This window comes from Heterocephalus glaber, unplaced genomic scaffold, assembly GCF_053883595.1.
Source record: "Heterocephalus glaber isolate CG9 unplaced genomic scaffold, H.glaber_assembly_v1.0 deba00001150, whole genome shotgun sequence".
Lineage (NCBI taxonomy): Eukaryota > Metazoa > Chordata > Mammalia > Rodentia > Bathyergidae > Heterocephalus > Heterocephalus glaber.
This window is the reverse complement of record NW_028258204.1, coordinates 334,223-358,317: the sequence shown is the minus strand read 5'-3', so window position 1 is coordinate 358,317 and position 24,095 is coordinate 334,223. Positions and strand designations below refer to the sequence as shown.

Genomic DNA, 24,095 nt, shown 5'->3' with positions numbered 1-24,095 from the left:
TTGATTTTAGCTGTTCTAATAAATATGTAGTAGTATATCATAGTTTTTATTTATTTGCATCTTTGTGTTGGCAATTTGTGTTGGCATCTATGTTTCTTCGGTGATGTCTGCTCAAATATTTTGCTCAGCTTTTGAAAATTGAATTGTCCTTTTTAAAAGTTGTGTTTATATATGTAGCATACAAGTCCTTTTAAAGATGTTCTTTTGAAGAGGAAAAATATTTTTATAAAGTCTAGTTTTTGCTTTTGTGGTTCATACTCTTAGTATACTAAAAAATCTTTGCCTAATCCAATGCCACAAAGATTTTTGCCTCAATTTTCATCTAGAATTTTTATAGGTTTAGATTTTGCATTTGCCTCTATGATCTGTTTTGAATTAATTTTGTGCATAGTATGAGTATAGGGTAAAATTAATAATTTTGCATATGGATGTCTACTTTTTCCAGCATTAATTATTGATAGTACTATCTAGTCCACACTGTATTATCTTGGCACCTGTCACTAAAATCATTTGTCCTTATGTGTGAGTTATTGATGGCCTTGCTGTTCTTTTCTGTTGAGATATATGTTTTGCACCAATACCATGTTGTGTGGATATTTCATTTCACCATTTCTATTTATTATAAGGTGCTAGACAGTAAAATAAAGGAAGAAAAAGACATAAAGGTATGCAGATTAAACAGCAAGACATAAAATTGTCTCTATTTGCAGACAACATGATTGTTTTGTAGGAAACCAAAGGAATGTGCAAAAAAGATAGTAGAAATAAATGACTTTAAGGAAGATTTAGGATGGCCAATATATAAAATCTAGTTGCACTTCTCAATACAGGCAGTGAACCACTGAGAATTAAAAATTTAAAAATACCATTTACACCTGCATGAAAAAACGGAAAAATCTTACGGATAGGTCTAATGAAGTTCGGCAATATTTGAACATTGAAAAACAAAATATTTGTGAGAAATTAAAGAAAAATGAATAAGTGGAGATGTATATTGATTCTCTTTGTTCATGTTGATATTTTTGAATCTGTATTTATAATGATTTTTTAAAAAAGTACTGATCTGTAATATCTTTGATTATGCTATCAAGGTTATTGTAGTCTCATAGTTGGGAAGTGTTCCCTCTTCAATTTTCTGGAACAATTTCTTTTTTTACTGAGAAAATGTCTTTATTCTGTGCACAACTGAAGTATAGCTGAAGTATAGCTGTTTTCAGGTGTGTACAACAGTTTAAATTTCTTCCAGTCCAGTGTTGTTTTTCAGTTTTTATTAGTACATATTCACATTACATAAAGGCCACATTCCTTATGTGGAGTTGCATATGCACATAACGCATCTCACTTCTTTTCTTTAATCCCCTTTCCTTCCTTCCTAACCCTCCATCTCTTGATCTCCTTCCCATTTGAACACAATCTATCTCTCTGCTTCCAATTATGTTTTATTTTTCTCTTTTTTTATATTTTAGGTTTCTCATACAAAAGAAACCATGTGATGTTTAAGCTTATGTGTCTGATTTATTTCACTTATTATAGTGTCAAGGCTCATCTATTTTCCTGCAAATGACTCAGGTTTATCCTTTATGGCAGAGTAGTATCCATTGTATACAAATAGCATTTCTTTTATCCATTCATCTGTTGATGGACATTCAGGCCACTTCAAAGATTTAGCTATTATGAATTGTGCTGCTATAAACATGGGTATGTATGTATTACTGTAATATATCTACTTCTTTTGGGAAAATATCCAGAAGAGAAATAACTGGGTCAAATGGTATTTCTAGTTTTAGTTTTTTGAGGAATCTTCATACAGATTTCCATAATGGTTTTACATTCTCACAAACAAAGTCGGAGGGTTTATTTCCCTGCAACCTTACCACCATTTGTTATTATTTGATTTCTTGATGATAGCCATTCTCTCTGGAATGAAGTGTGATCTTTTTTTTAAAGTTAATTTTATTGGTACATTTTAGGTATACAATATAATGACATTCATCATTGGAAATTTGCACCTTTACATAATCTCCCTTGGTTCTTATTTTTTCCTCATTCCCCAGCCCTCCCTTCAACCCCTCCATTCCTCCCTATTTACAAAGGCTTGGTTTCCATTTTTCATTTTACCATATTAATTCCATTCCCTTCTTTCCTTCCCCCTACCCCTCTCACTTCCCCTTCCCCTTTTCCCCTTTTCTTCCTATTTCACATTACCTATTACACCTTTTAGTCCTTATTTACATTTTCAGTTTCTCATACTAGAGAAACTGTTTGGTATTTATACATGTGTGTCCTATTTATTCCACTTAAGAGTATCACCTCAATGTGCATCCATTTAGCAATAAATGTCTCTAATTTCTCATTTTTGATGGCTGAGTAGTACTCTGTTTTATAAAAAAACTACATTTTCTTTATCCAGTCTCCATTTGATGGACGATTGGACTGCTTCCAAGTTTGTGCTGCTATGAATATGGGTGCACATATATCACTGTGGTATGATTCTTTTAATTCTCTGGGGAAGATACCCAGCAGGAGAATAGCTGGGTCAAATGGGACTTCCAGTCCTAGTTCTTTGAGGTATCTCCATACTGATTTCCACAGTGGCTGCACCAGTCTGCACTCCCACCAGCAGTGGAGCAGGGTTCCTCTTTCCCCACAGCCCCACCAGCATTTGTTATTGGTTAATTTCATGATAGCAGCCATTCTTTCTGGGGTGAGGTGAAATCTCAGCCTTGTTTTCATTTACATCTCTCGAATGACCAGTGACGTTGAACACTTTTTCATGTTCATTTGCTGTTTCTACTTCTTTGTGTGAGAAATGTCTGTTCATTTCAGATGCCCATTTTTGGATTGGGTCTTTAAATGTGGGAGGTCTGATTTTTAAAAATTCTTTATAGATTCTAGATAGTAGACATTTGTCTGAGGAACAGCAGGTGAAAATTTTTTCCCACATTGTGGGTTGTCTCTTCACACTGTTGGTGGTTTCTCTTGCTGTGCAGAAGCCTTTTAATAAGGAGATCCCACTTGTTGATAGTTTCTGCTAGTTCACAGACAACTTAGGTTTTGTTCATAAAATCTTTTCCTACACCAGTGTCTTCAAGAGTTCTACCTAGCCTCTGTTCCAGCCGGTTCAGAGTTTCTGTTCTAATATTTAGATCTTTAATCCATTTCAATTTTAGTTTAGTGCATGGTGAGAGACGTAGGTCTAGTTTTAATCTTTGGCAAGTTGAAACCCAATTTTCCAGCACCATTTATTAAAGAGGCTATCTTTCTTCCAGTGAGGATGTTTGGCTCCTTTATTGAAGATGAGGTGGCTGAGTGTCTGGAGTTGTTTCTGGGTCTTCTAGTCTGTTCCACTGGTTCTCAGGTCTGTTCCTTTGTCAGTACCATGCTGTTTTATCATAGTAGCTTTGTAGTATAGTTTCAAGTTGGGGGTTGTGATACCCCCTGCCATGGCTCTGTTGCCTAGGATTGCTTTTGGTATTCTAGGTCTCTTCTTGTTCTAAATGAATTTTTGGATTTTTTTCTCTAGGTCTGTGAAGGATGCTGCTGGGATTTCATTTGGGAATGCATTGAATCTATATAGCAGTTTTGGAAGTATGGCCATTTTCACTATGTTGATTCTTCCTACCCAGGAGCAAGGGATGCCTTTCCATTTTCTGATATCATCTTCAATCTCCCTTTTCAGAGTGGTATAGTTTTCAGAGAAGAGGTCTTTGATTTCTTTCATTAGGTTGATTCCTAGGTATTTCAGGTTTTTGGATGCTATTGTGCAAGGAATGTTTGCCCTATTTCTTTCTCAGTGAGTCTGTTGTTACGTGTAGAAGAAAGCTATTGGTTTTTGTGTGTTGACCTTGTAACGAGCTAGTTTACTGAATTTGGTTATTAAGTCTAGAAGACTTTTAGTGGAGTTCTTGGGGTCTTCTATATAGAGTATCATGTCATCTGCAAATAATGACACTTTGACTTCTTTGTTTCCTATCTTTATTCCTTTTATTTCTTTCTCTTGTCTAATTGCTATGGCTAATGTTTCCAAGACTATATTGAGCAAGAGTGGTGATAGTGGACATCCTTGTCTTGTTCCTGATTTTAGTGTGAAGGATTTCAGTTTTTGTCCATTCAGTGTGATATTCGCTGTTCGTTTTTCATGGATGCCTTTTACCAAATTGAGGGAGAGATTGTCTATTCCAATTTAAGGTAGGTTTTTTTTAATCATCAATGTGTGTTGGATTTTGTAAAATGCTGTTTCTGCATCTATTGAGATGATCATGTGGTTTTTGTCCTTGGCTCTATTGATATAGTGTATTACATTGATTGATTTGTGTATATTGAACCATCCCTGCATTGCTGGGATGAATCCCACTTGGTCAAGGTGTATGATCTTCTTGATCATCTTCTGGATTCTATTTGCCAGTATCTTATGAAGGATTTTTGCATCTTTGCTCATTAGTGAGATTGGCTTATAGTTCTCTTTCTCGTTTGGGTCTTTCTCTGCTTTGGGGATCAAGGTGATGCTTGCTTCCAGGAATGAATTTGGGAGGATTGCTTCCCTTTCAATTTCATTGAGGAGTTTAAACAGTATTGGCAGTAGTTCCTCTCAAAATATTTTGTAGAATTCAGCAGTGAAGCCATCAAGTCTTGGGCTTTTCTTAGTTGGTAAGTCTTTAGTTACATTTTCAATTTCATTGATTGATATTGGGTTGTTTGGAATTTTTAGGTCTTCTTCATTCAACTTTGGTAATTCATACGTATCTAGGAATCTGTCTGTTTCTTCTATGTTTTCCATCTTATTGGTGTATAGATTCTTGAAGTAGGTATAAATGATCCTCTGGATTTCTGCTGGGTCCATTGTAATTTAATCCTTTTCATTCTTAATTGCATGGATTTGGGCCTTTTCTTTCCTTTTTCTGATAAGGTTGGCTAAGGGTTTGTCAATTTTGTTGATTCTTTCAAAGAACCAACTCTTGGCTTCGTTGAGTTTTTGTATCATTCTCTTAGTCTTCATTGCAGGTTTCTGCTCTGATCTTTATAATTTGCTCCTGTGTATGAGCTTTGTGTTTGTTCTGCTTTTATTTTTTTTAGAAGCTTGAGGTTCAGGATCGGCTTGTTTAACTGATCTTGCTCTGTTTGCTTAATATGAGTATTCACTGCTATGAATTTGTCCCAAAAGATTGCTTTCATTGTGTCCCTTAGATTCTGATATGTTGTATTGGCATTGTTAGTTAACTGTAGGAACTGTCTGATTTCTTCTTTGATTTCCTCTGTGACCCATTGTTTATTCAGAAGTGTGTGGTTCAGTTTCCATGTGTTTATTAAATTCTTGCTGTTTCTTTTGCTATTGACCTCCAATTTCATCTCACTATGGTCTGATAATATACAGGGGATAACTTCAATTCCTTTGCACTTAAACATGTTCTATAAGTGAGTATGTGGTCTATTTTGGAGAATGATCCATGTGCAGCTGAAAAGAATGTTTATTCTGATTTTGTGGGGTGGAAGACTCTGTAAACATCTGTTAAATTCCTTTGTTCAAGAGTTTGATTGCGTTCTAGTTATTTTGTTGCTTATTTTTTGTCCAGTTGATCTATCTATTTGTGACAGTGGGGTACTGAGGTCCCCCACTACTATTGTATTAGTGTTTATTTGATTTTTCTTGTCCATTAATATTGTTTTTGTATAGTTGTGCACACTACTGCTTGGTGCACATTATTTATGATTGACAAGTCCTCTTGGATTGTTCCCTTTACAAGGATATAGTGTCCTTCTTTTTCTCTCTTAATCAGTGTTGGTTTGAAATCCACTTGATCTGCAAAGAGTATAGCTACTCCTGCTTTTGGGGGGTTCCTTTTGTATGGAATGTTGTTTTCCACCCTTTCACTTTCAGTCTATGAGTTTGTTTTTGAATTAAGTATTTTTCATATATGCAGCATGTTGTTGGATTTTGCTTCTTGACTCATTCTGCCAGCCTATTTCTTTTGATTGGTGAATTGAGACCATTGACATTGATGGTTATAACTGATACATATTGACTTATCATTGTCATGACTTTTTCTTTTTTTGGATTCTCTCCCTTTGCATTTAATTTCTTGTTATGCCCTATGGATTCATTCTGCTGGGCTTCCTGGGCTTGTGCTTGTGATCCTTGTCTTTTCCTAGGATATTGTCTAAAATTTTTTGGAGTGTTGGTTTGATATTCATGAAGTTCCTAAGGTGCTCTTTGTCATGAAGGTGTCTTATTTCTCCTACAAATTTGAAAGAAAATTTTGCAGGGTACATCAATCTGGGTTGGAGGCTGTTTTTCTTTAGGGCTTGAAATATGTTCCTCCAAGCTCTTCTTGCCTTGAGGGTTTACATTGAGAAGTCTGCTGTGATTCTGATGGGCTTTCCTTTGTATGTAATTTGTTTCTTTTCTCTCACTGCTTGTAGAATTTTGTACTTCTGTTGGGTTTCTGGAATCCTATTATATGCCTATGTGTAGACTTTTTTTGATCAAGGCTATTTGGAGTCCTATGTGCCTCACTTATCTCTATGTCAAGTTCTTTTCCCCTGCTTCGGAATTTTTTGTCATCACTTCTGTGAACAGATTTTTATGTCATCTGCACTCTCTCCTGCTTCTTCATTGACTCTGATCAATCTTGTGTTGTTCTTCTTTATATCATCTAGCAACTGCTGGATTGATTTCCTGTGGTCCCTTACTATTTTAAAGCAATTTTTCTTTCCTGGTCACTAAATACAATCTTATCTTCTATATCTGAGATTCTGTCCTCACATTGGCCCATTCTGCTGCATAAACTTCCTATGGAGTTTTTAATCTCCTAGAAATCTCTTTGCCTCTGTTTTATGGATTCCGTTTGTTCCCTATGTTGTGATTCCATCATGTTCCTCAGCTCCTCTATATTTTTTTATCTGTGTCCTCTCTAGACTTATTAATCATGTCTTGCACTATGGCACAATCTCTGCTATTATCTGAGAAATTATTTCTGATTTCATTTTTTCAGATCCTCTTTTGTTGGCAGTTCAGGGTGTCCAGGTAGTTAAGTATCAGATTGTTCCATTTCGTTTCCCTTTGCGGTTGCTTTAGGTTATCTGGAAGTCTGGTTTTGAGACTTGTTTACATGTCTTCTCATTTCAACGGGGGGAGGAGGGGTGCTGCTGGTGCCTGTGTGCCTCACCTCCTCGGTGCTGAGGGTGGCTCTCCTCCTTGGAGCCTCAGGTAGTGGTACAGCTGTCCAGAAGGCTCACCCAGAAGGTGTGATCTTAATGTTGTTTTAATTTGCATCTCTCTGATGGCCAGTGATGTTGAACATTTTTTCATATATTGACTATTTGTACTTCTTCTTTTGAGAAACATCAATTCATTTCAGTTCCTGGGTTTTTTTTTTTTCCTTTGGTTCCAGGGATTGAACTTGGAACCTTGTGCTCGCCAGGCAGGTGGCGGAACCACTGAGCTAAATTCCCAGCCCTCAGTTGCTGGTTTTTGAATGGGACTTTTACTTTGGATGGTCTATTTTTTTTTTTAATATATTCTAGGTATTAGTCTTTTGAGGAAGAGCTGGCAGATATTTTTCCCACTTTGTAGATTGTCTCGTCACACTGTTGGGTGTTCCCTGTGCTGTGTAAAAGGCTTTTAATTTGATACAGTATGATCCCATTTGGGGATTATTCTTGGTACTATTTCTTGTGCCTTTGGGTTCTATTCAGAACCTCCTTCCCTTCCCCTATATCTTCAAGTGTTTTACATATTTTATCTTCCAGCAGAGTAAGTATTTCTGTTTTAACATTTAGATCTTTGATCCATTTTGATTTTAGTTTAATACATGGTATGATATATCAGTTTATATTCACTTTTCTCCATGTAGACAGTCAATTTTCAACATTTTGTGTGTTGTTATTTTTCCATAAATTTTGGTAGAATTCAGCAGGAAACCAGCTGGACAAAGAATTTCTGTATGTTGATATTGTACTATGGCCTCAATTTCTTCTTCTTGATGACTTTTTAGGTTCTATATGCTACTCAGTTTTTTCTTTTTTTGTTTGGGGATTGAACTCAGGACCTTGTGCCTGGGAGGCAGGTGCAGTGCCGCTGAGCTAAATCCCCAGCCCTACTCAGTTCTTTATAAGTAAACTTTTTTTTTTCAGTGCTGGAGATTGAACTCAGGGCCTTGGCTAATATTTTTTTGAAGGAAGTTGTCCTTTTCATCTTTATTTTTGAATTTGGCATGTAGTTATTTATAATACTTGCTTATTGTCATTTTAATGGTGCTAACATTATGATATGTAGTGAAGTCCCCTTTTTCATTTCATTTCTGATTTTGATTGTCCCTTTCCTGCCTCCTCCTTGCCTCTTCCTCTTCCTTCCCCCATCTCCCCTTTTATCCCTACCTCTTTTCTGCCCTTTACTAGTCCGACATAGCTGCACTGTCCAAGACAGTTATCCCTAGTTGCACATGCTCTTTAAATATAAATCAATTTAAAGTTAAATTAAAAATTGAGTTCTTCAGTTACATCTTAAGTGCTCATTAGTCTCAGGTAGTGACCATAGTGGACAGTGTAGCTATAGAATAGCTCCACCATCTCACAAGTCCTGTTGGACTTTGCTAATCCAGAGCATAATCATTTTTCTTGATCTCTTCAAAGGCTTGCTTTGGTTTCATTGATTGCTCTTTATTTTCCTTGCTTTGGATTTAACTTCTTCTTTAAAATTTCTTTAGGTAGAAACTTAGATGATTGGTTTGAGAGCTCTGTTTATTCCCAGTAAAAACATTTACTACTATAAATTTCCCCCAAGCACTGTTTCAGCTGTACCCATATTTTGATATCTTGTATTTTTCACTTTTGTTCAATTTAAAATGTTTTATAATTGCCTTTATCACTTATTTAAGTTCAGTTATTTAGAAATGTATTATTTAACTTCTAAAAGTTTGAGAGATTTTTAAATTTATTTTTAAATGTATATTTATTTTAATTTTATTTTTAAATGTATATTCAGTATAAATTTTTTTATGATTTGTATTTATGCCCAGAATATGTCCTAACTTTGTGAATGTCCCATGTCATATAAGTGATTATCATAACATTACAGTATGTCTTGAATTCCTGTACTAATAGTCTTCTAACTTTGTTCTTCCTTAATATTTTTTTGGCTATTCTGAATTTTTTTCCTTTCCATATATACTTTAGAATTAGTCTGTTAATATCTAAATATAACTTGCTAGGATTTTTATTGGAATTGTATTGAAAATATAAATCATGTTAGGAAGAATTGAGATCCTAACAGTGTTGAGTCTGTCAATAAACATGAAATATTTTTCCCTTTATTTAGATCTTTGTTGTCTTTCATCAGAGTTTCATAGAGTTCCTCAGATAGGTCATATGTGTATTTTTTTTAGATTTATACTATACAGTTCATTTTGTGGGAAGCCCCTGTAAATACTATTGTGTTTTACATTCCAGTTCCAGTTGTTACTTGGTGTTAATTAGGACAGGAATTAACTTTTGCTTATGAATTTTGTGTTTTACAGCCTTGGTTAGTAGTTCCAGGAGTTCTTATTATTGTTTATTCTTTAGGATATTTTATATACATGAGTGGTCATGTTATCTGAGAAGTGAGACAGTTTTATTTGTCCTTTGCCAATCATTATACTTTTTCTTTCCTTATCTTACTAAATCATCCAGAACTTCTAATATGATTTTAAATAGGATTGTTGGGAGAAGAAAACCTTGCCTTGTTGCCCATTTTAGAAGAAAATGTCTAGTTCCCTACCATTAAGTTACCTGTAGATTTTTTTGTAGGTATTCTTTAATAAGTGGAGGAGGTTCTATTTGAGTCCAATTTTCTGAGGATTTTTGTGAAGAATAGAATTTGGATTTAATCAAATGTCTTTTTCCTTCATCTGCTGAAATAATTCCTCTCTATATCTTCATCTCAAACAGTGACTCACACATTGTAGTTAGTGAAAGCCTGCTGAATTGAGCTAGGATTTTTTACAGTCCTGATCTGTGATCATGCAAGACATAACATTGTGATTCAGTACACAGAAAGTGCAGTGGCCAGGCAACCATGTCTAGTCTGAGTTGTTTGGTGGTGGGTTCAGATGATGGGACTAAGGATCTTGATCTTGCTCTTCATCTGTCTGTTGTACTTTCCTTCTCTTTGTCCCTGAGTCAGTCACGGGGCAACTTAAGTCACTCCTAATAATGCAACCCCCCTAAGCTTGAGTATCATTTGCCATTATTTAGGAAGAGCCTTGTTTCCAGAGGTGAAGGCTCAGGCATCATGGCCTCACCGTATCTTTCACCATATATCTGACTATGTGGAACCACAAAGGAGGGAAAAGTTGGAAAGATGAGCTAGAAAGGAGGAAAGAATTTTGGATATGGAAAACTTGCTTCTTTTTTGTAAGCCTTTAAAAACCTAGAGTTCAAAGCATTAAGTGATATAGAAAGCCAGAAGTTTGGTTTTCTCTTCCTATTAACTTTTCACAGGGAGATATCAAATGAGGACAGGGAGTAGGAGCATGACTTTTCTTTTCTCTATCTGTGCAAGGATCTCTAAGAGGATCTGAGTGTAGTTCTCAGTTCAGAGAAGAGCATTATAACCCTAGCAAATGATCTTCAGTGTTTTAAGGAGAGTGTTTATGGACTTTAACATTTTTATATCTGAAAAAGATCCATATTGCTAATACCCCTGTTCTAAATATTTTGTTTTATATATTAGATGACTAATGATTAAGGACAAGGTTGAACTTTAAGGGTATTTGGATGTAATTTGGGTGAGGTTGGGAAGTTTTCTCTCTCACTTTTCATTTCCCTAGTTCAGATGCCTGTTTGTTCTTTAGGTGTTTACTGTGTTTTTAGGAGATTGCTTTGAGAAGGTTCATATCTTAAAAGGAGCTAGTGTAGAGTCAGAGTCTTTGGGAAATAGGCAAGACAAGAATGGTGGAAGGAGAGTCTTGAGTTTCGTGGGGAGGGGGGAGGGATAAGGGTATTTAACACATTTACTTGGAGTCTGCCCTTGTTTATCTTTTATTGGCCCTGTCATTTTAAACCTAACTTACATATGCCCAATGATTATATACTATGAGATATGTGTCTGTTTTCCCTCTCTTCATAAGCAGAATAAGTTAAATTTTGTTGAACGGTTATATTTTATATTAAGGAAATATTGTTACTTCCTAAAACATTTTTATAGAAGTGTTCAGATGTAGGTAGACCTTGTGTGCAAAATTGTTCACAGTAAAAATAGTGAAGGCTTGTACAATGATTTCTTTCCCCTTTTGCAGGGATACCTGTTCTGTGATGGCCCAGGGATGATGTACAGGTAATGTTGTGTATGTTTTTCTCCTCTGGGAAGTGTGAATCAGGAAATCACAAAGCGAGATAACTCAGAAGGTGTTCATAAGCTTGGTGATGGATTTCCCGTTGCTAGGTAAAAATGCTCTTTGTCAAGGCTCTTCCAGTCCATTCTCGGTGCAAAGACACAAAGCAACATCAGCCCACTGAAACCAGTCAAGCTTCCCAGAGTCTTCTCTTAGTGTAGCCACACAACAACAAGCTGGAGCAACTTGTAGAAAGTGTTGTCTACCAGGGAAGCTCACCCAAGTTTGGGCATCCAAGGTTTTCATCAGAGGTCAGTCAGGTAGGCACAGGGTGCCAGTGTGAATGGTAGCAATCACTGAGATTCCAGACACCCAGAAAAAAGATGGTTAGCATTCTCACATTACTTGTACAGTCTAGGCATAGTGAGCCATTCCTATGTTTTTGAGAATGTTTTAGGTTAGAGAAAGCAACTGTTTTACTAATTGTGTTCCTAGACATCAGCCAAGGACCAGCCTAGCAAGCAGCCCCAGGGCTGTTGCATGAACTCTTGTCTGCATACTTAAGTAATGTGTGAACATTCTTTACTGACCTTATCTCAGTTTCAAAAATGGTTCAGCTGTACCCTATAATCAATCAGTAATTCTTTGAGTAATGCAAGTCAAGGTCTACTGATTGAAGGTACAGCCACTGTGTATTTTGTAATAAAGCATTCATGCAATTACTGGTGTACTTCTGAAAGAAAGAGGGGAAAGTGGGAGGGAAGAAAGGAAGGACAGACAAAGGGGCATGAGGGGCAAGAGGATAGAGGGAATATGCCAAAGCAATTTATGTCAAGAATAAAATAAATAGGTTAGTTACCTTGGCACCTAAATATCAGAAGCATATAGACTATGGAGTCACTTTTAAAAGGTGTTTTAAATGATTTGTTATTTTTGTCTATGCCATTCTAATAATTGGTAAAGCATTTGCTCAGAGGTTGCCTCATAGTAATGGTCTGTGAGTTGCAAGTTGGCTAAGCATTGTTGACATAAGCTTCTAATGCTCTTGGAACCTTAAATTGTCCATTGTCCAAAAGGATGTCAGAGTAATCCTTCATGAGCTTGCTGCTAACACATAAGGATAAGAATTTACTCATATCTATGACTGCTGGGTGACAACTATTTTTTTAATGTTTAAACTTTTCAAAACTTGCTTTTATACAATTATTTCTATGTATATTACTTAAATTTATTGAAGTAGATTATTTATGTTTTTATGGCTTTTTAAAATCAACTTTATGGTAGTATGATTATGTGCAAAACTCATAACCTTGTGAATAAAGATGGTTTTCTTTTTTCCTTCCTAATCTGAATCCCTTTATTTCTTTTTTCTGCCTGATTGCACTGGACCAAAGTGGCTCTGGCGGGGCAACACCTCAACTCTTCACTCCTCCTTGCTGTCCAGGAGCTCCCAGCTCTCCCACTTGTACCACAGAGAATGGTTAATAAGCATTGAATAAAAATTGACTAAGGGTAACTTTACTTTCAGTATGAATATTGGTTATCTTTATCATAAATAGCAGCAACAAAATTCTTTAAAAATCTAAACTAAAAACAGTTCTTAAAAGGCATAGGACATGCCAAATAATATAGTCCAAGATGCTTGCACTGGGAATTGGTCATAGAAAACACAGCTTTTATAAGGACCTCTAATCCCTGGATGACTGCAGATAGGGCAGCATGTGTCACTCAGCCCTGGGCCTTTCGAGCTTTCTCACTCCCTTTTCTCAGGCTGCATCAGTCTCTGAGAGGGGTGTAATAGCACTTTCATAAGCACCAAAGTAGCCTCAGTCCTGGAGGTAAGAATTGCCAAGGCAACGTGCTGAGGGTGTCATTTCTAATTCTGTTTTGGCACCTTGCTCCCACACTAAAGTCCACTGCAAAGAGCTGGTCTTGGTTAGCATCTGCTTCAGTGTATAGTCAGATAGACTGCCAGGAGCACCCCAGTGGAGAATCTGAGGATATGCACAGCATTAATGGCTTTTATTTTAAGTCATCCTAACTCTTGAAGAAAAATGTCTTGCTTTTTGGCCTGTACAATCCAAAACTTGTGGTTTTTCTCCCCTTTTCTGATTAGATAGGATCACTTTGTGCCATATTAGAGCTTCTTTCCTCTGTATCCCAGAACAAGTATATACATTTTATGTTTTCCCCTTCCCTGAGCCTGAGTCAGTTGCTTGATTTTCTACATTACAGCACCTTCCATAAGAGTTGGAGGGTAACTTATCTCAGGGATATGATCGTAGGTCCCAAATACAAATCACAGTTTTGTCCTCTGACTGAGTTCATATCTTGCAAATAAGATCTCTGAATTTCCAGAGTTCTTTATGAAGATTACCAGGTGATGCTCACATTTTTTAAATGGAATTTACTAATCAATCAGACATTTCAAGAGTGTCTCCGATATGCTAGTCACCAAAGATACGAAAGTGAAAGAGTCAGGGTTCCTGTCCTCAAGCTACTCGTGGGCTCATTCAGGTAGGGCGGAGGGTGATGGTGGGGATGGTGAATCCAGAGGAGGTAAAGCATAGAAGGTGTTGAGAAAGCACTTGCAGGAGCTTATTTAGCCATGCTATGGGATGCGTGGAAAAGGCTTTCATGGTATTTCCTAAAAAGTTTTCTTTGCTTCATAATAAATGAAGATTTTATTTTTATTTTATAATTTACTTTTGGAGAGTTTATAACCTCTTGGGCTTTTAGTATATATACGTTGATGGTGAATTGTTTATACAATAGCAGCAACTGAAAAATTGAATTAAATGTTAATCAGCTTATTATTAACCTTTAAAATCATTTCTAAGATATACTCAACATGTAAGGGAAGAGAATTTCACCCAGTTTGATTTTTATGTCTTTATAGGATTATCTCTGAGTAACTGCACTGGTGTTATGTAAATGTCGGAAATCGGCATGCATTTCTGATCAAAGCTGTTTTGTCTGATCAGCGACCTGGAAGCATTTACGACTTCTATGGAAGATTTGAAACTGGTCACTGTTGGTATTGATTGATAAGGATTTCAGTCTGCTTATCTGTGTGCTAGAGAGATCGTATATATGTATATGTGTGTGTTTATATAAAGGGGATAAGTCTTTGGAGTTGAAGGACATTCATGTATTTATTTGGTAGAATACAGAGTACAGCATATTTAAACCCTGGTATTTAAATAAGTAAGAACATTTCCATTTATCAAGGAGTGTCTTGAACTTACTTGGCAAAATTTCAAAGGATATTTCAGTTGTCTTTAATTAAAATGATACTGTCTTAGTCACTTTCCCATTGCTGAGACAAAATATCTGACACTTGCAACTTAAAGGAGAGGTTTGTTTTGGCTCATGTTTTCAATCCATAGTTGGCCAAGGCAGAAATGGCATGGTAGAAACAGTGAAGGAAAGTTGGTCAAGTCATGGTGGCCAGGAAGCAGAGAAAGGAGGATCTAAGAAGGAAGATAAACTTCCAGGTTATGCCCCCAGTGACCCAACTCCATCCAGGTCCCAGCTCCTAACAGTGCAGTCAGTTGCTGAACTCATTAGTGGATGAATCCACTGATGAATGTAGCACCCTGGTGGTCCAATCACCTTCCAAAAGCCTCTCCTCTGAGTGTGTAAGGGTTTTAGGGGGACATTCTATATCTAAACCATAACACTACATAGCATTTCAAATATTTTCAATCAGGTAGTTGGGATGTAGAAGCTTGAGTATCATTCTTAGAGGTTGTTTATAGACAGTGAAGTCCTTAATACCTCAGTTCTGGCTCTACAGAAAGCTTGGCACTAAAGTCCTTGCTTCACTACCAAGAACAAGGCTGTTGTCATCCTCTTTTTAGAAACAGATGGTTTTCCCCCTGGTGAGAGTAGAATTTTCAAGAAATTAAAAATGACTCATACAAGTTTGAGATGAAACCATATTCAAGCTTTTATTCAATTTGTTAATTACTGAAGGAACAAGGAAGAGACTGCAAAGGTGGTTGTGATTCTGAGAATGTTTTAAAGATCTATATTTTTATTGATATTTTTAACCAGTGTTAAAAATACTGGGCTTGATTAAAAATCTTGGTTAATGCCTGACAGGGCAATAAATTATAATCTTCAGTGTTATGTTTTATAGGAGACAAGTTATTTATATCACTACTGGGCAAAAATCTATAGGTTACCATGTAATTTCACTAAGTTTAGAAATGTTAGTCACCAGTGAACAATGAATTGAGCAACCTACAATTTCCTATCATGCATAATGTTTGGAAAGACCTAAAATCATCATATGACATTGAAAGGCTATGTCACCTTTTTGTCTTATTTATACATTTTAAATAATTTTTAACATTCAGTCTCTTAAAGTTTTAAAACAAAGCTATTTCAAGACATTAATTTTAAATTCAGGTTATAGTAATCCCACTTCATTTTCAGATAGCTAATAAAAAGGTCTCCAATAAAACATATTTTAGCTTTTAACTAATGGGATCAATGTAATATGATCCTATAGGCCAATTATGGCAAAAGTTAGAAAATGAAAAGTGCTTGTTTTATATGAGGGCTTTTAATAGAGTACATAAACATGAACTCCTTGAAGACAGGCTTCGCAGGTAATTCTTATTTATTCAGTATTGAATCACAGCCCCTAACTAAGAATAGGTGGTATGGCATTTAAGAAGTTGAGGAACTATCTAATGACACTGACTGAATTAATGAATAACAATGTCAAATCTATGAACATTCCAGTTGTCTAACAGAAAATCCTTTGCCTCGTTTGTTTGACCAGGTGAACACCAATTGTGTGCTGGCTCTGGACACTGATTACACCTTCTGCCTGACTCAGAGGACTTAGGCTCAATCTCTGCAGAAGCCTTTTACTCACCTCATTCAGGCTATGGGGACATGTCTTCACCCAGGAAGGTTAGAAGAGACTCTGGTAGGTTCTTGTGTGTTGTTCACTTGGAGGGATGTGGAAATAGGAGCTGGAGCAGTGCCTTTCAGACTGCAGGGGTGGGGAGGGACAGCTTATAGCTCTTCTTAGCCTGCAGAGTCTGGGGACACCCAAAAATGTATTTCTAACAAGCTATCACATAGAGAGTGCTGAGGTTCAGCTCTGGTCATTGACCTTATTCTTTCCAAGTAATATTTTTTTCTAGATTACAAATGCAATGTAGGTTCATTATAAAAAATTTGAGAAGTACAAAAAAATGCACACACAGAAAGAAGACAATGAGACCTATAATATGCTATAAAGCTTGGTTTATTTGTATAATTTTCTTAAATGTGCATTCAGGGCACATAAATTTCTAAGGCTTTTGGTTCATAATACAAGTGTAGTGTTTTAATCTGCTGCCAGCTGTTTCCCTACTGACCCATACTGTCACTGTCTTGCCTTAAACATTAGTAGCTTACCATATTTTTCAGTAGATTTTTTTCTCATTTCTTCCTTGTCCAGATTAGCTCCTATTTCCTGTTTTATCCTACTTTCCTTTCACTGGTATTGCTTCTTCCTCCCCGGTTGGCTTTTTTTTCCAGGCTTAATGAAGTATACTTGACAAATAAAAATTATGTGTACTAAGGGTATACAACTTGATATTTTTATACACATGTGCATTGAGAAGTCACCACAAACAAGCTAACATATCCAGCTCCTCACAGTTTCTTCTCTTTTTCCCTCTCTCCTTCCTTACCTTCCTCCATCTCTTCCTTCCCCTCCCCTTTCCTTCCCTTCCCTTCTCTTCTCTTCTCTTTCTTCCTTCCTTGAGGTGAGAACACTTAAGACTACCCTTTTAGCGAATTTCGAGTATGTAATGATGGTATCATTATAGGCATCATGCTGTCCATCAGACCGCCAAAATTTATAAAATTTGTATAAATTTTGTATAAATCTTGCATAAATGATCCTTTTTTTCTGGTACGGGGATCAAACTCAGGACCTTGCACTTGCAAGGCTGGCATGGTGCCACTGAGCTAAATCCACCCCCCTCCATAAATGATACTTTGTATCATTTGACCCACAACTCCCCATTTCCTTCACTCAGAAATTACTATTCTACTGTCTGATGTTATGAATTTGACTATTTAAAAATTGTAATTTTAATTGGTATGTTTTCAGTACATAATGATTACATTCCTTGTGGGGAGTTGGTCCATGTGCATAGTATGTCTTAATTCTTTTACTTCCCCTTCCCCTCCTTTCTCTCATTTCTCCATCTCTTGGTCACCTTCACATTTGCAGAAGATTTATCTCCCTATTTTCTATTATCTGTCTTTTATTTTGCTTGTTAATTTATTTATAGTTTGAGTTTCTCATGTAAGAGAAACCATACAATATTTAAACTCGTGTATCTGATTAATTTCACTTAACATTGTGGTCTCAAGGTGCATACATTTTTCTGCAAATGACTCAAATTTATCCTCCTTTAAAGTAGAGTATTACTCTATTGTGCATAAGTGTCACATTTTCTTTATTCAGTCATTTTGTTGATGGACACATAGGCCACTTCCAAGATTTAACTCTTATGAGTTGCTATAAACATGGATATAAACATGGATATGCATGTATCACTATAATAGGATGTTTTTAATGGTTTGGGGAAGATACCTAATAAGAGAATTGATGGATAAAATGGCATTTCTAGTTTTATCTTTTTAAGGAATCTTTATATTGATTTCCATTCTGTTTTTACCAGTTTAAATTCCCACCAACAATGTACAAGGGTTCTTTTTTCCCTGTAGTCTTACCAGCATTTGTTATTTGATTTTTTTTTTTTTTTGGTACCAGGGATTGAACTCAGGACATTGCACTTGAGAGGCAGGCAGGGGAACCACTAAGCTAAATCCCTAGCCCTATAATTTGATTACTTAATGATAGCCATTCTTTCTAGAGTAAGATGAAATCTTAATATTTCAATGGCCAGAAATGTTTTAACAGTTTTTCATGTATTTATTTTTACTTCTTTGGAGAAATGTCTACTCATTTCAGTTGCCCATTTTTAATTGGGGCTTTTATTTTGGGGAATCTTATTCTTTTCAGTTCTTTATGTATTCTAGATATTAGTCTTCTGTCTGAGGAATAGCTAGTAAAATTTTTTCCCATTCTATAGGTTGTCTCTTTGCTTTGTGGTTCTTTGTTGTGCAGAAGCTTTTTAATTTGATATAATCCCATTTGTTGATTTTTGATATTATTTCTTATACAATTGAAGTTTTCTTCAAAAAGTGTTTGTTTATGCTTATGTTTATGCTTATGCTTATGTTGTCAAGAATTTTATCTATTATATCTTCTAGCAGATTGTTTCCATTTTAATATTTAAATCTTTGATCCATTTTTAGTTTAGTTTAGTAATGGTGAGATGTATGGGTCTAAATTCACTCTTCTGCCTGGATATAGCCAGTTTTCCCAGCACTATTTGTTAAAGTGGTTGTCTTTCCTCCAGTGTATGTTTTTGGCCCTTTTTTCAAAGATCAGATGGTGAAGTGCCTGGAGTAGTTTCTGAATTCTCTATTCTCTTCTATTGATTCAGATGTCTATTTTTGTACCAGTACCATGCTGTTTTTGTCACTGTAGCTTTGTAATATAACTTGAAATCTAGGCTAGTGATGTCTCTTGCTTTGTTCTTGTTGCCCAGGATTACATTTGCTATTCTGAGTCTCTTCCAGTTTTATGTGAATTTTAGGATTGTTTTTGTATTACTGTGAGAAATCTTGTTGGTATTTTGATTGAGATTGCATTGAATCTATTATTGGTTTTGCAAGTGTGGTCATATTAACCACACAGTAAGTCCTTGACTTATAAATAAGTTGCATCCACACACAAAAATACTGTAAATAAACTAGTTTTACTTTTACAGTTACCTTAAAAAGGTGGTAAAGTACAGTACAACTGTAAATAAACTATTTTTATTTAAAGATTGCCTTGGCCATTCAGGGTATTTTGTGGTTCCTCTTAAAGAAATGTAAGGCAGACACTTCCTGTTCTCTGACTCCAGAAGTCCTCCTAGTCCTCTACACTCTGAGAGACCAGGAGCACCCTTCTTTCTCATGTGATGTCACTTAGCCATAGCCCATGTAGTAGTCTCAGTTTTTTCCTTCCATTATAGACATTGTGATTACCACATGTTAATAATTGTAGCTTTTATTCTTTGAATTATTTCTTTAGAATACAGCCTCAGGATTGGGATACTTAAACTAATGGGTCTGAATCTTGTTGTGCTTTTGCTACCTGTTGAATCCACATCATTTACCAGAAGAGGTTAGGCACTTTACCATACTGTAACCTCATAACATTTGTGTCATTGTAGCAAAAAGAAATATTTTCAATTTAATTGTTGTGAAATGATGTCTTGGGCTTGCTTTGATTTTCATTTCTCAAATTATTGTTCAGGATTATTATCTGCTTTTGTTGTAGCTTCTTTTATACCCATTTTTTTTCCTTTTTTGAGCTAAGTGTTCCTTAGCAGTGCTATCAGTGGCTGATATCTTCTGATCTTCTGCTGAGGACTATGACAAAATTAGCAGTTTTACTGAGGTTGTTCTCAGTATAATTTTGAGTCAGCTTCTTTCCTGTTTTACATGCTAAATACCCCCTGCCTTTATTTTAGCTTCCTTAAAAAGAGACAAAATAAGCACATAAAAAATAGTTGAGGCACCCATTTATTTAGAACACTTGCAAATTAACATCCAAGTGACAAAACGGGGTGGATTTTCTTAAAAGAAATTACAATGAAAGTAGCAATTCTCATAACATTCTATTGGAAGACCTTTTTAGATTCTAAATATATTTAAAACATCCTATATTATGTTATGGTAATTGCTACTTTTATTCTTTATTGCCACCTAGCGAATGGTCTCTTAAGAAAAGGAATGATTTGGAAAACAGAAAATGTAAACAGATATATAATATGGATTCACAGTTCAAAATAAGAGAGAATACCATGTTACTTAAGTGACTTAAAATTTTAGCCGCAGACACAGTCCCCAAATTATTAAGAACATCAGGAGGATAGGTGGAATTTATATTCTCTTTCCTAGGTGCCCATAGGCTGTACTTAAATCTCTGTTAAAGGATGTGTGGTTTTATTGGCCAGAATTATCATTATTTTTCAATTTCCCTACTGAAATGCAAGTTCCTTGAGGATAAAGATTGACTTTTTCCTCTTTGCTTCAGAACAAGCTCAGTGTTCAGGGTTGCGTATTTTGCTCAGTGGTTTCACCACCTGCTGCACAAGTGCAAGGACCCGAGTTCAATCCTGGGTACCAAAACCACCCCCCCAAAACAAAAAACAAGCTCAGTATTTTGTGAATTGTAGATGTTTAATAGATGTTCTTAAATTATTCATTATTCAGAGCTAGTATTGGAGGTGGAAGAAAACAAACAAGAGAGGCACTAATAATTTGTAGTTCCTACAATATTTTGTCCCATAAGGAATGATAGATTTGCCATCTTGATTTATGGTAAGCTTCTGTTACCAGACAGAAGGTTAGTTTGTGAACCCTTAAGGAAGAAGGACGTGCTGTCTATGTGCTGACTGTGTTGCACTGAGAACAAGGCAGGTTAGTGCAGTCTCGAACTGGAGTAGTGTAGGGCAGCTGTTGATCAAGTGAAACTTCACCTCATGCTGCTGGGGTAAACACTCTGTTCCTGACATCCCAGACCACCAAATGCTGGGGAATTCTTTGCTTGAAGCTTCCCTGTCCAGCACAAAACAAGGTGAATAGGTACTTGGCCCTGTAACATTTGATGATAGAAAAAATAATCCTTTTTTTGATTCTGAAAACATAATGGACAGATTTATTTGCTAATTTAAGTCATTTTGGTGACCCATTGGCAAAGTCTATGTAAAGATCCTTAGCCTTTTCCATGTTTTAGGTGCCTTTAAAACTTAACTTTGATGACTTGAAATTTCTGGTGATTTTGTTGTGTCAGGTTACAGAACCACATAGGATCTGATGAGTCAACTAGACCAAGGCTTATGCTACTTACTCCTAAGTATCTTGGAACAGTCTCTCTCTCTCTTCCTTTCTAGGACCAGACGTAATTCTCATTGTAGTAAATGCCGTTGCCAAAATACTGTTTCATCTTTAGCTCCTTACTTGTTCTTAAGAGATGCTTCTATTTGGTCTTTGCACTTGTGTGTCGGAGAGAGGATTACAGTCATATCTTGTACTTTTTAAGGCCTTCCAAGTTCATGTCCACCTATTAATAAACCTAATTGAGTCACTGGGAGCTACTGTGCCTATGTAAATAAAATGTTCTATTAATGTTCAACATTTTGTTAAATCAGTGCACATATCTTTCATGGTTATTATATCTCTCACTCAATTCTGTATATTCTGAGTAGAACCATTCTGACTGGCTTTTGATCAGCTAATCAGCCTTCCCACCTCTTAACCAATGTCAAGAACCTCAGTGAACAAGAAAGGTTTTTACAATACCACACCAGGAGCTACTCCAGGCTTTAGTTGATACAGCATTGTTCATGATGTTTCTTTATTTCCTCTGAAGGCCTTATTGTCTAACCTAATAAATGTAGATTTCGGATCCTTCTAGAATTGAGTTTTGTGAGTGGATATCCAATTGAATCAGCACTAAGAATTAAAAGACTATTTTTTGTTGTGTTTATAAGGGATGTTAACATGCTTTTCTTATAATGTTTGTGCCCTTTTTTTTTTGAGGCAAGATCTTACTATGTAGTTCAGGCTGGCCTTGAACTTACTATATACTCCAGGCTGGCCTCAAACTTCTGGCAATTCTCCTGCCTCAGCTGCCCAAGTGCTGGAATTATAGGTGTGTGCCACCATGCCTAGCTTGTTTTTGATAGCAGGGTAATTCTGATGCCACAGAATGTTTCTAGAACTATTTCATCTTCTTTCTCTTCTAAAATAATTTGTGTACAATTGCTAGTTTTTATTTATAAAACGTTTCATGGAAAAGAAGTCAGATAAGCCTGAGGTTGGTAGTTGTTTTTTGTAAGATTTTTCAATCTTATTCTTTATTCAGATTTTCTATTTTCATTGTTTTATAATTTCTCTTTGAAGAAATATATTTTCATAAATTGTTATTTTTATTAGCATAAAGCCTTTAATATTTTCTTAATATCCACTTAATGTCTTCAGACCATATAGAGATTTTTTTCTCTTTTACCTGCCTGCCAAATAATGCATGAAGCTCATTTTACTTAATGTGCTGTGTCCATTCTTCCAACTGATTCCATGTGTGTATCCTGTTTTAATTTCATATACTTGTTATTATGATTACTATCATTATTTTAAACAGTAGTTTGACTGACATATTTACCATTTACAATTTTTTAATGCCTTTTTACATCTTTGATCTTTCATGTGAATTTTGTTCCTTCAGTTTCCTTTAGTATTTTAGTGCAGATCTGCTACTTATAAATTCTCTCAGTTTTGATAGGTCTTCAAATGCACATGCACTCATGCACGAACACACACACTCTTATTTATATTTTATAGATTATCAACATTTGTTCTTGTAGGATATTTTCCCTGGCAGAGAACTCCAATTTGATGATTACTTTATTTCAATCAAAGCTTTAGGTATTCACTCTTGCTTTTGAGAAATCACCTTCAGTCTAATTATTACTTCTTTGAAGATAATTTGTCGATTTTCTTTTATGGAAAATCTCAGAGTTTGTTCATATACCCTATTCCATCAAAAATAAGACCTACCTGGAAAACAAGTTTTAGCATGATCTTAGAAGATATCCCTGGAAAATGAGTCCTGTTATGTCACACAATTTTCAGGAGATGCTCTTCTAAAATCATGCTAGAACTTATTTTCCAAGAGGGTCTTATTTTGGGGGAAATGTGGTATTACTTCTCTTGTTTTCTCTCTCTTCTCCATCTGAGGTTTCCAGTTTTACCTGTGTTAGACTTGCTCACTGGATCTTCTGTTTCTTCACTTCTCTTCTGTACTTTTCATTTTGTATCACTTTATGTTTCTCCTGATTTTACTCTAGTGCACTAATTCTGTAATTGTATCATTCTGCTGTCTAGTATTCCATTGATTTCTTAGTTTTAGTTGTTACACATTTTAGTATCAGTCTTTTGTTGAGTCTTTTCAGCCACAGAAAGTTTTCCTTAACAAAATTTTCATTTTTGTCTTTTATATTAAACAGAGAACTTTAAGAATCTTTTTAAAATTTAATATCTGGAATTCTTTTCCATCTATTTATATCATCTGTTATTTCTCTGGCCTCCTGTTGAGAATGAATCAAATGAGTAGGAAGAGTAGAAATAGAAAGACTGTTAAGAAGCCATGGCAAGGCGTTCTCGCTGGAAGTATGGAGTACATGCCTTTAATTTGTTGAGAAGTTTCTGTTCTACTTCTAGTCTTCTGATAGCTTTTACCATGAACAGCTGTAGAATTTGGTCCAATACTTTTTCTCCGACTACTGACAGGATCATATGGCTTTTTCCTTTCCTCTGTTAAAATGATGACTTTTGGGGGTGGATCTTCCAATGCTGAACCAACACTGCCATCCCTATAACAAAACCACTTTCTACATACTGCCAGATCTGACTTCTAGTAGTTTGTTTTGTTAAACAAATTTCTATCTATGTTCATACTTTTTTCTTCTATTATCTTTATCCAATTTTAGGATTAGCACGATGTCGAGTTCCTAAAATGAGGGGAGAAGTGTTCCTTCTTTTTTCTGCTTTTAATTGTTTGATAGAATTTATCAGTTAAAATGTTTATGAGCCTGCTGTTGACATATAGGTAGGTTTTCAAGCTAGGAATATGCTTTCTTTAAT

The 24,095-nt window shown here is 35.7% G+C and overlaps 1 protein-coding gene across 1 annotated transcript in view; it reads left to right on the top strand.

The window, feature by feature from the left end:
- The window catches only part of Frmpd2 (FERM and PDZ domain containing 2), a 145,515-nt gene that overhangs the window by 106,188 nt on the left and 15,232 nt on the right, over window positions 1-24,095 (top strand). The window contains exons 30-33 of the mRNA XM_087210584.1: window positions 11,274-11,311; window positions 12,704-12,821; window positions 14,209-14,346; window positions 16,105-16,254. The gene's annotated coding sequence lies outside the window, so the exon portion shown is untranslated. The remainder of the gene's footprint in view (window positions 1-11,273; window positions 11,312-12,703; window positions 12,822-14,208; window positions 14,347-16,104; window positions 16,255-24,095) is intronic.